The sequence below is a fragment of the Helianthus annuus genome, chromosome 3 (genome assembly GCF_002127325.2).
Source record: "Helianthus annuus cultivar XRQ/B chromosome 3, HanXRQr2.0-SUNRISE, whole genome shotgun sequence".
Lineage (NCBI taxonomy): Eukaryota > Viridiplantae > Streptophyta > Magnoliopsida > Asterales > Asteraceae > Helianthus > Helianthus annuus.
In genome coordinates, this window is record NC_035435.2 from 143,995,926 (window position 1) to 144,006,466 (window position 10,541).

Sequence of the window (10,541 nt, forward strand, 5' to 3'; positions counted from 1 at the left end):
CTCCCATTCAATGGCACTGAGGGTGCCATAGGTCTTCTGCACTGGATTGAGAAAGCCGAAGCCGTCTTTGCTGTCTGTGAGTGTCCCCCTGCAAATTGGGTGAAATTTGCTACTGGTACGCTTGAAGGAAGCGCGCTTTCCTGGTGGAAGGCGCAAATTCAGATGTTTGGTTTGGAAACTGCTAATGCTACTGCGTGGGAGGATTTCAAGGACATGATTAAGGAGGAGTATTGCCACAGGGATGACATCCACAAGCTCGAAAACGAGTACTATGAGCTCAAGATGGTTGGATCAGAGATCGAGGCATACACCAAACAGTCCAACGACTCTGCTGCTCTTTGCCTAAACATGTCTCGACCCATGTACCGAAGAATCGAATTGTACATCAAGGGTTTGGCTCCAGAAATTCGGAGCCATGTGACTGCAGCCAACCTCAATACCATTCAGTCGGTCGACCGTCTTGCTCACAAACTCACTGACCAGGCCGTGGAACAGGGCAAGCTGCCCAAAAGGATCAGTGCTACTGCTGGAACTTCTAATGACAACAAGCGTAAGTGGGAAGGAAATCAAAGCAAGGATGCTAACCCCACTCAGGCCCCAACCCAGCAAAGGAAAACTGACAACAACAAGGGCCCTCAACAACAGGGTGGCTATCGCGGGAGCCACCCCAAGTGCAACAAGTGCAATCGACATCACAGTGGGCCTTGTGGGAAAAGTCAGTGTCAGCGATGTAACAAGATGGGGCATGAGGCCAAGGACTGTAGGAGCCCACGTCCCGCGGGGCAGAACCAGCAGCAGCAGCATCATGGGAACGTCAAGGGTTGTTTCCAGTGTGGAGCTGAGGGGCACTTTAAGAAGAATTGCCCTGAACTGAACCAGAACCGCAACAACAATCAGGGAGCTGGAAACAACGATCAAAACAACAATGCTGGGAATGGTGCAAGGGGAAGGGCTTTTGTGATTGGAGCTGGAGAAGCAAGGAATGACTCCAACGTCGTGGCGGGTAAGTTCCTACTCGATGATCGTTATGTTTCTGTATTATTTGATTCCGGAGCCGATGCTAGTTATGTGTCCCTACGTATTAGTAAGAAGCTTAAGCACCCGCCTTCGTTACTAAGTTCTAAACATATCGTTGAGTTAGCCAATGGTAGAAACATCGAGGCCTCACATGTCATCAACGACTGCAAACTAGAACTGTCTGGTCAGACCTATAGCATCGATCTTTTCCCTATCGTTCTTGGAAGCTTCGACGTCGTCATTGGTATGGATTGCTTATCCAAACATCGCGCGGAAATCCTCTGTCAAGAGAAAATGGTTCGCATTCCCCGCCGTTCTGGCAAACCCCTCATCGTGCAAGGAGACAAAGGCGGAGAAGTCACAGGCATCATCTCGTTCTTGAAAGCCCAGAAATGTTTACGAAAGGGGCACATCGCTCTCTTAGCACTTGTCACCAACACACAGGAAAAGGAAAAGAGGATTGGAGATTTTCCAGTGGTACGCGACTACCCCGAGGTGTTTCCTGAAGAACTACCTGGACTCCCTCCCCACCGTCAGGTCGAATTCCAAATCGAGCTAGCTCCCGGAGCAGCGCCTATAGCTCGTGCGCCTTATCGACTAGCCCCTGCAGAACTGAAGGAACTTTCTACGCAACTACAGGAACTATTGGATAACGGATTTATCCGCCCTAGTTCATCACCCTGGGGAGCACCAGTACTCTTTGTTAAGAAGAAGGATGGCACATTCCGAATGTGCATCGACTATCGTAAGCTGAACAAGGTTACCATCAAGAACCGTTACCCTCTCCCGCGTATCGACGACCTATTCGATCAGTTGCAAGGATCGAACTACTACTCAAAGATTGACCTACGATCGGGCTATCATCAGCTAAGAGTCCGTAATGAAGACATCTCCAAAACTGCATTCAGAACTCGTTATGGTCATTATGAATTCCTCGTCATGCCCTTTGGAATGACTAACGCGCCTGCGGTTTTCATGGACCTCATGAACCGAGTGTGCAAGCCTTACCTCGACAAATTCGTGATTGTGTTTATCGACGACATCCTGATCTACTCGAAAAGTCAAGAAGAGCATGAACAACACCTATGCCTTATCCTCGAACTCCTTCGCAAAGAACAACTGTACGCCAAGTTCTCGAAATACGACTTCTGGCTTCGAGAAGTCCATTTCCTTGGGCACGTGGTCAATAAGGACGGGATTCACGTCGACCCAGGTAAGATCGACTCTATAAAGAATTGGCCTACCCCTAAGACCCCGACCGAAGTTCGCCAATTCTTGGGATTGGCAGGATACTATCGTAGATTTATCAAGGGGTTCTCAAAGATTGCTCAGCCCCTGACGGCTCTCACTCAGAAGGGTATTGCTTACAAATGGAATGAAGCCCAGGAATCCGCATTTCAGAAGCTAAAGGATAACCTCTGTAGTGCTCCTATTCTCTCATTACCTGAAGGTACCGACGATTTCGTGGTTTACTGCGATGCGTCTACTCATGGGCTTGGTTGCGTGCTAATGCAACGCGGGAAAGTTATTGCTTACGCTTCTCGACAACTTAAGACTCACGAAAGGAACTACACTACGCACGACTTGGAGCTGGGAGTAGTGGTTTTTACGCTTAAGATATGGAGACATTACCTGTACGGTACCAAGTGCACTATTTACACCGATCACAGGAGTCTCGAGCATATCTTCAAGCAAAAGGAATTAAACATGCGACAACGTCGATGGGTCGAACTCTTGAATGATTATGAATGCGCAATCAAGTACCATCCGGGCAAGGTCAATGTCGTGGCAGACGCCCTCAGCCGAAAGGACACTACACCCAAGCGCGTGCAAGTGCTACAACTCACCATCTAGTCTAACCTCCCTACTCAGATTCGAAATGCTCAGTTTGAAGCACTGAAACCAGAAAACATCAGGGCTGAGTCCCTGCGAGGATCGAGGCAACGATTAGAACAAAAAGAAGATGCCGCTTACTACGTGACAGGGCGCATTTGGGTTCCACTCTACGGGATCTACATGAACTTGTAATGAACGAAGCCCATAAGTCCCGTTACTCAGTACATTCTGGTTCGGATAAGATGTACCACGACTTGAGGACCACGTATTGGTGGCCTGGCATGAAAGCCCACATAGCAACATATGTCAGCAAATGTTTGACCTATGCGAGAGTCAAGACTGAGTATCAGAAACCAGCATGTTTACTCCAACAACCAGAAATCCGGAAATGGAAATGGGAGCAAATTTCCATGGATTTCGTTGCTGGCCTACCTAGATCCCAACGTGGGAATGATACTATTTGGGTGATAGTAGATCGATTGACCAAGTCTGCACACTTTTTGGCCATCTAGGAGACAGACAAGTTTTCTACCTTGGCAGAGGTTTACTTAAAGGAAGTAGTTTCGAGGCATGGGGTGCCGACTTCCATTATTTCCGATCGAGACGCACGATTTACTTCGGAGTTGTGGCAAGCTATGCACAAATCCTTTGGATCACGTTTGGACATGAGCACTGCTTATCACCTACAAACGGATGGACAGTCTGAACGCACCATCCAAACCCTGGAAGACATGCTTAGAGCATGTGTGATCGATTTTGGCAAGAATTGGGAGAAGCATCTACCGCTAGTGGAGTTCTCCTATAATAACAGCTACCACACCAGCATTCAGGCAGCACCCTTCGAGGCATTGTACGGTCGTAAATGCCGATCACCTCTTTGCTGGGCGGAAGTGGGTGACAGCCAGGTCACAGGCCCAGAACTGGTGGTAGACACGACGGAGAAGATTGCCCAGATCAGACAACGCATGGCGGCAGCTCGTGACCGTCAGAAAAGCTACGCTGATAAGCGTAGGAAACCGCTAGAATTCCAGGTCGGGGACCGGGTTATACTTAAAGTCTCACCCTGGAAGGGTGTGGTTCGTTTCGGTAAACGGGGCAAGCTTAATCCGCGATATGTTGGACCATTCGAAATTACCTAGAAAATCGGTAAGGTTGCTTATAGATTGAATCTGCCTGAAGAGCTGAGTGCGGTGCACAATGTCTTTCACGTGTCTAATCTGAAGAAGTGTCTGTCAGATGAAACACTCATAATCCCCTTCAAGGAACTCACTATTGATGAACAGCTACACTTTACTGAGGAACCGATTGAGATCACGGACCGAGAAATCAAAACCCTCAAACGTAGCAAGATATCTCTCGTGCGAGTTCGTTGGAACTCGCGACGTGGCCCAGAGTTCACCTGCGAGCGGGAAGACCAGATGAAGTGCAAGTATCCCCAGTTGTTCCCAAACGAAACTCCCAGCACTGAAGCTACAACCGAATTTCGGGACGAAATTCCAAACTAACGGGGGGATGATGTGACACCCTGTTGAAACACTCTCACTCATACTAGCTTGACAGTGGCTGCCTTAACTTTCGGGACAAAAGTTCTTAAAACTTGGGGATAATGTGACACTCTAGGTTTTCCTGAGCAACCTCCTTGTATTAGCCTTTGGTGTACTTATATTATTAAATGAAAGTTCGTGAATTATCTTGACGAGTTATGTGATCCTTGTATTAAGTATGTGAACTATATATATATATATATGTATGTGTATGATAGTGAACCGAGACCACGAACCCGACTCGAGACCACTCTCGGTCTCGAGTAAACAGTAAACGGTTGGGCCGGTTGGGCCGCAACCTCCCTTAGCCCACTCGGAACCCTTGTAGGGTGCACCACCCACCGAGTATAAAACCCCTCATCCACCTTCTCCCTTAAACTCTCACACACTCTCTCCCTCACTAAAACCCTAGAACTACAAGACCTCCTCTCCTTTCTCTCGGACCAAACCGGTGACAACAAGGACACTCGGCTCGGTTCAAGCTCGGAATCACCATTCGGAAGCTCACTCATTGACCCTTCATACCCTCACACTTCGAGTCTCTACCGGTTAGTGTTCTAATGTGTACTAGGTGTTATATGTGTGTTAGATGCCTTGTGTGCTTGATGAATGAAATATATGCTTAACCTCTTTTATATGACCTTGATTGATTTGGTGAGTAAATATCATGAATTACATGAAGATTGATGTTCATCTATGATGTAGATGCTTGGTTTCTAGATAGAGTGGTTTGTTAATAATCATGCTAACTTGACATATGAATAAGTAGAAAAATGCTTGAATATGGTGCTATCATGTTCTCGGTTGGGTGTGTGAAGGATGATGATCGATAGTACATTAAACTAGGTGTATTACGCTAGCATAAATCGGTTTAAATGAGTATGTATGTTTAGGATGAAAACCCTAAAGATGAACTAGATGAATATGTGTTGAATGTGTTTGAATGTTGTTACAAATATTTGAAAAACTGGTTGTTTGATCCATTTTGGTTAAGTGTTAGACAAGGGAACATGTTTGTGAAACCTTATTGGATAGTACTTAATGGCATGAAATCAGAATTTTGTTACACAGTACATTTCGGGCAGGTGCATCAGAATCAGCAGGTAAACGACTCGAGACCAATGGTTGCGACTCGAGACCATGGAGCTACAACTCGAGATCGCAATACCAAGCGACTTCAAAACGGACTTCAGGGACTCGAGACCATCAAGGTCTCGACTCGAGACCACATCGTGACAACTCGAGACGGGACTCGAGATCTCCGGGGTTGCGAGTCATGCCTGCACCACTCGAGACCAGCCATTACAAGCCGAGACCTCCTGGTTGCGACTCGGGACCGCATGTTCTCGAGTCGAGACCACCTTGTCTCGACTGGGCTGTTCACTTTAGTTATTGGGCCACAACGTGATATGTTTGGCTGCCGGTTTAACTGAGCTATGTGTTAGTTGATACTGTTGACTGATCCAATAGTATAACAGGCCCAATAACTCTACATGTAACTATATGCATGCTATGTGTTAGATTATGTGTAAAATATACCTGACTGTTGATACATATTATGTGGACGCGACTTGGTTCGGTTCAACTCGGTTCGGTTCGACCCGGTTAGGTTCGGCTCAGGCCCGACGTCACGACATTCCTCTGTCGTGCGTCCCAGAGTTCAACACGTGAAGCACGGAGCGCCGCGAGCCGGTTCCCGCTGCCACATCATCATGACATCATCATGATGATGTCATGATGATGTCATATACTTTGACCAAATACCTTTTGCAATGGATGGAATGGACTTTACGTAGAGGATGGTTGTGATTGGGCCTCCTTGTGTAGGCTAATGCATCATTGGGCCAATCCATTAACCAATCGCACACATGTAGGTCTAATATAAAGGTAATTTCGGTGAACAAAGGGGGTGGCGTACACAAACAGAAAGGATAGCATACACTGATAAGAGAAGGAGTGTACAAGCAAGAACACGGAACCGAGTGAACTAGTGAGAGTTTGCAAAGATTATTTGTAAACATTGATTTGTAACCGTTTCAAGTATTAATGCATTAGTGTTAATCGTTGAGTCTCGGTCTCCTTCTCGTGTTCTTGTCGTGTTCAAACTCGGTTTGCATCTCCGGTTGGATTCCGCACAACCGGGTGTGTTTGTATAACAAGGTTTAGGTTCGTCATCCTCCGGAAAGGGACCTACAAGTGGTATCAGAGCTAAGGCTCTTTACCTTGTTTAAAATCGGGTTTTTGTTCAAGTCTTGGGTTGTTTTTTCGTCAGATCTGGAAAACCCAGTCGCCGTGTTCTTGCTGTGTTCATAAAGTTCTTGATATCTTCATACTTCGAAAGATATCTTCATATTTCGAAAGATCAGGCTGAAATTCGAAGGGTCATCCTTTTATTATTCGAAAGATCATTCTTGTTTCGAAGGGTCAAATTTTTGAAAGATCAGTTCTGACAGCAGCTGATGTGTGTCAGATCCAGATCTAACATGTGCCAGAAAAGTCAACTTCACAACCTTCGAAAGATCATTCTTTTCTCGAAGGATTATCCAACAACCTCGAAAGATCAAATCTGTTCGAAAGACAGAAACTGATCTGTGAATCATCTTTCGAGACCGAAAGATCTGTGCTCGAAACCCCCAACAACTTCGAAGGATACTTTATTAATTAAAGTGCACCGCCCAAGACACTTGTTGTTTGCTGTTGGTAGTCTCGGCCCATGTCACCTCCCAAGTGACCATTCATAATTGTTTGCTTGTTTGTTATTAGTTATCACCTCCCAAGGTTCACTGACCATTCCACTGCCCAAGAAAACAAATAAACTTTGTTGACTTTTGGTTGTGATCACCTCCCAAGGAACCGCCAAGTGATTAATTATTTTTTTTTGTTGGTTCTTGTTTTCAACCGCCCAATTGACCACTAAGCTTTTGCTTGTTTGTTGAGTGGTTCTCGGTACAAGTGACCAACAAATTAAATTAAAAAAAAAAAAAATTGTTGATCAGGTGCAACCGCCCAAGACATCCACTAATTTTTGGTTGTTTGTTATTAGTTATCACCGCCCATCAAGAAATTAAAAGACATTTTGTTGGTTTGTGTGTGCCGCCCCATTTGACCAATACAATTGCTTTTGTTGGCTGTTGACCACCGCCCAAGTCACCACTCAAGTCTCACTTGTTTGCTTTTGTTGGCTGTTGACCACCGACCCAATAAACTCACTTGTTTGCTGTTGGTATTCAAGGCCAAAGGCACCGTCCACTAAGAGGATAAAGTTAACACATGGGCTTTTGTTGATTGGTGTGCACCATTTAAGTGAAACAAATTGGTTGGTTGTGTGTTGTCGGTGTTCTCAGCCCAAGGAATCGGCCCACAAGAAAATAAATATAAAGAATTATAAAAGTTTGAAATTTTGATTGAGCACCGTCATGGGCTTTTGATATCAATAGTCCAAAATCTACAAACGTTCATCTTTCGTTTGTATCAAATTACGAAAGATAATTTTTCGAGACCGGTTTGGTGTTTGTCTTTCGTGTGATTTTTCGGTTGATCCTTCGACAGTTGAAAATACACGTGTACAAATTGTATCTCCATCAAGGGTCGAATCTCCCACACCACTTTGAATTACTGCAGAAATGGGAACAAACGGTCAATGGGATCCATCCGCGTGGACTACAACACCCTTGGCTCCGCAATCGTCTGATACGCAATCATCTGATTATCAATCTGAAATCGATTTCAGGAATGCTTGGATACAGGCTATTGCCCCACGTTCAGCTGCCATGATATCTGCAAATCAGTGGGCATCTGTTACAAATCAAAGGCAAAGTGAACCGAAAATAACAACAGAATGTTTTGGTAATCCAATACAAGTTCCTGTAAAGCCGGCTACAACCACAGACTTGTATGGAAATCCATTACCCCCAGTTGGTTTACAACACCATCGTTCTACTGTTGAACCATCATCTCTTGATCCAAAGAACAGTAGTCAGACAAAATCGGCGTTGTATGCTGAAATTGTCAAAGATGCAAGCAATGGTGAATCCTCGGGAAATGATGACAGTTCTGAACATGACAGAAGTTCAGATGAAGATGTTTCAACTTCAGTTGAGGGTGATACAACTTCAAGTTCAAGCGAGAATGGATCTAAATGTGAATCATCAAGGGAGGTTATTAATTCTGATGCAGAAAAGTCAACACCTGAGAGTGATTCCAGTCAGGTATGTGATTCTAAACCTGATTCTATTTCTGCTGTTGTTGAATGTGCGAAATGTTTAAATTATGCAGAAAAGGAAAGTGAGCTTGAAATTACACTGCAACACAATCAAAAATTGATTGTTGATCTTGCTAAAGCATCTGAAGCTAACTTCTTTTTAGCCAAAAATGAAAAGGAGTTTAAAGAAACAATTAAGTCATTAAAACATGATGTTTCTGAATTACAAAAGGCTGTTTTGAGAAAACAACATGCTAATAATAACTTAATTGACACAATTGAGAAACAAATGGTGGAGTTAGCTACAGCTCGATGCGAATGTGATGCAATCAAGCAGAAATTGGACAGCTATTCCAATTCCCGCTTTGTTTTGGATCACATCATCAATGCTCAAAAGGAAAAGGGGGATGTCAGGTGTATTGGATACAAAAAGTGTCCTCCCCCAATGAATCACAATTATGCCACATCACCAAATGACGAGGACATGCCCCGTTTTGAACCTACTGTGCCACTTGCGCGAGATGACTTTGCTGCAGGCCTCGGTTTCAAAACTGGTACATCATCCTCGGGGCAGTCTGAGTCTGAAAAGGTGGAAACTTCATCGTTTGTTAAGGAACAGAGTCCTCCGATCATTGAGGATGCTGATTCTTCAGACGATGAATCTGAAGAAAATGAGAAACCACAGTCTAACTTGGTTGCACCTGAAATTCCAATTGAGAATCACATCTTGTGTGATCCCCCGGTGAAACCAAGTAAGATTGAAACACCAAAGGCAATGAAGCCAAATGTACCTAGCATTGAAAAGAATAACTTGTTGTATACGCTCAAGGGAGACAGTAAAATTTATTCTGACAAGGATTTTCCAATCAAAAACGTAAATCAAGAGTTAATTGAGAAAATTTTTGAAGGAAGAACTGACAAGTTTTTGGGAAACAAAGGTAACAAAATCACTGTTACTCAATGTGAACCCGTTCCGTGTGAAGTAATTAGAAAACAATACGGAAATCAAAAACTGTCAACTGAGCGAAAACAACAAGTGAATTCTGGAAAAGGTAAAGGGCAGGTACAAGAAAAGAGAGCTCAAAAGGCTCAAGCACCAAAAGTACAGCAGCTTAAAACTGAACAACCTAAGGTTCAACAACCTAAGGTTGAACAGTCTAAAGCTCATCAACCTAAGGCTGCACAACCCAAAATTTTACAATCTAGGGTTGAGCAACCTAAGGTTCCTAGGGTGCAAAACAAAAGAGCTCCGGTCAAGAAAACAGAACAGAAAGTGAACTTTGTTGAATCAAAGGGTACGGACAAACTGGAAACATTTCAAAATAAATCTAACATTGAATTCATAAAACAAGTTAGAATCTTAAAGCGAAATGATGAGAACAATTATACCCAGCACACAAATGGATGTGACTTAGGTCCTAGCACATCTAAATCACAAAGTTCAGTTTCTGGTTCTCAGTCGGGTCATCAACATGTTTCTCCGAGGCTTGTAGAGCGGAGAATGTGTTTTGAATGTGGTACAATTGGACATATAATTCGAAATTGTCCATATCTTCATAAGTTGAAAGCAAAGGTTGATGATCCCCGTGAACAAAATCATGCCGCCCAAGAGAATAGAAAGGGCAAACAGGGCGAAAACAAGAAAAAGGATCGGAAGATAAACTTCGTGAAATCAGGAGGAACTGATAAAATTGATACTTTCAAAGGCAAATCCAATAAGGATTTTGTTAAACAAAGTAAAATCTTGAAAAGAAACAGTCAAAACAACTATACACAACACACAAACGGTTGTGATGTAGGACCAAGTACCTCAAGATCACGAAGTTCATCATCCAGCTATTACAGTTATGATACTCCGAGGTTTGTTGAGCGGAGATCATGCTTTGAATGCTGTGAGTATGGACACATCATTAAGAATTGTCCATATCTCACCAAGAGAAAGT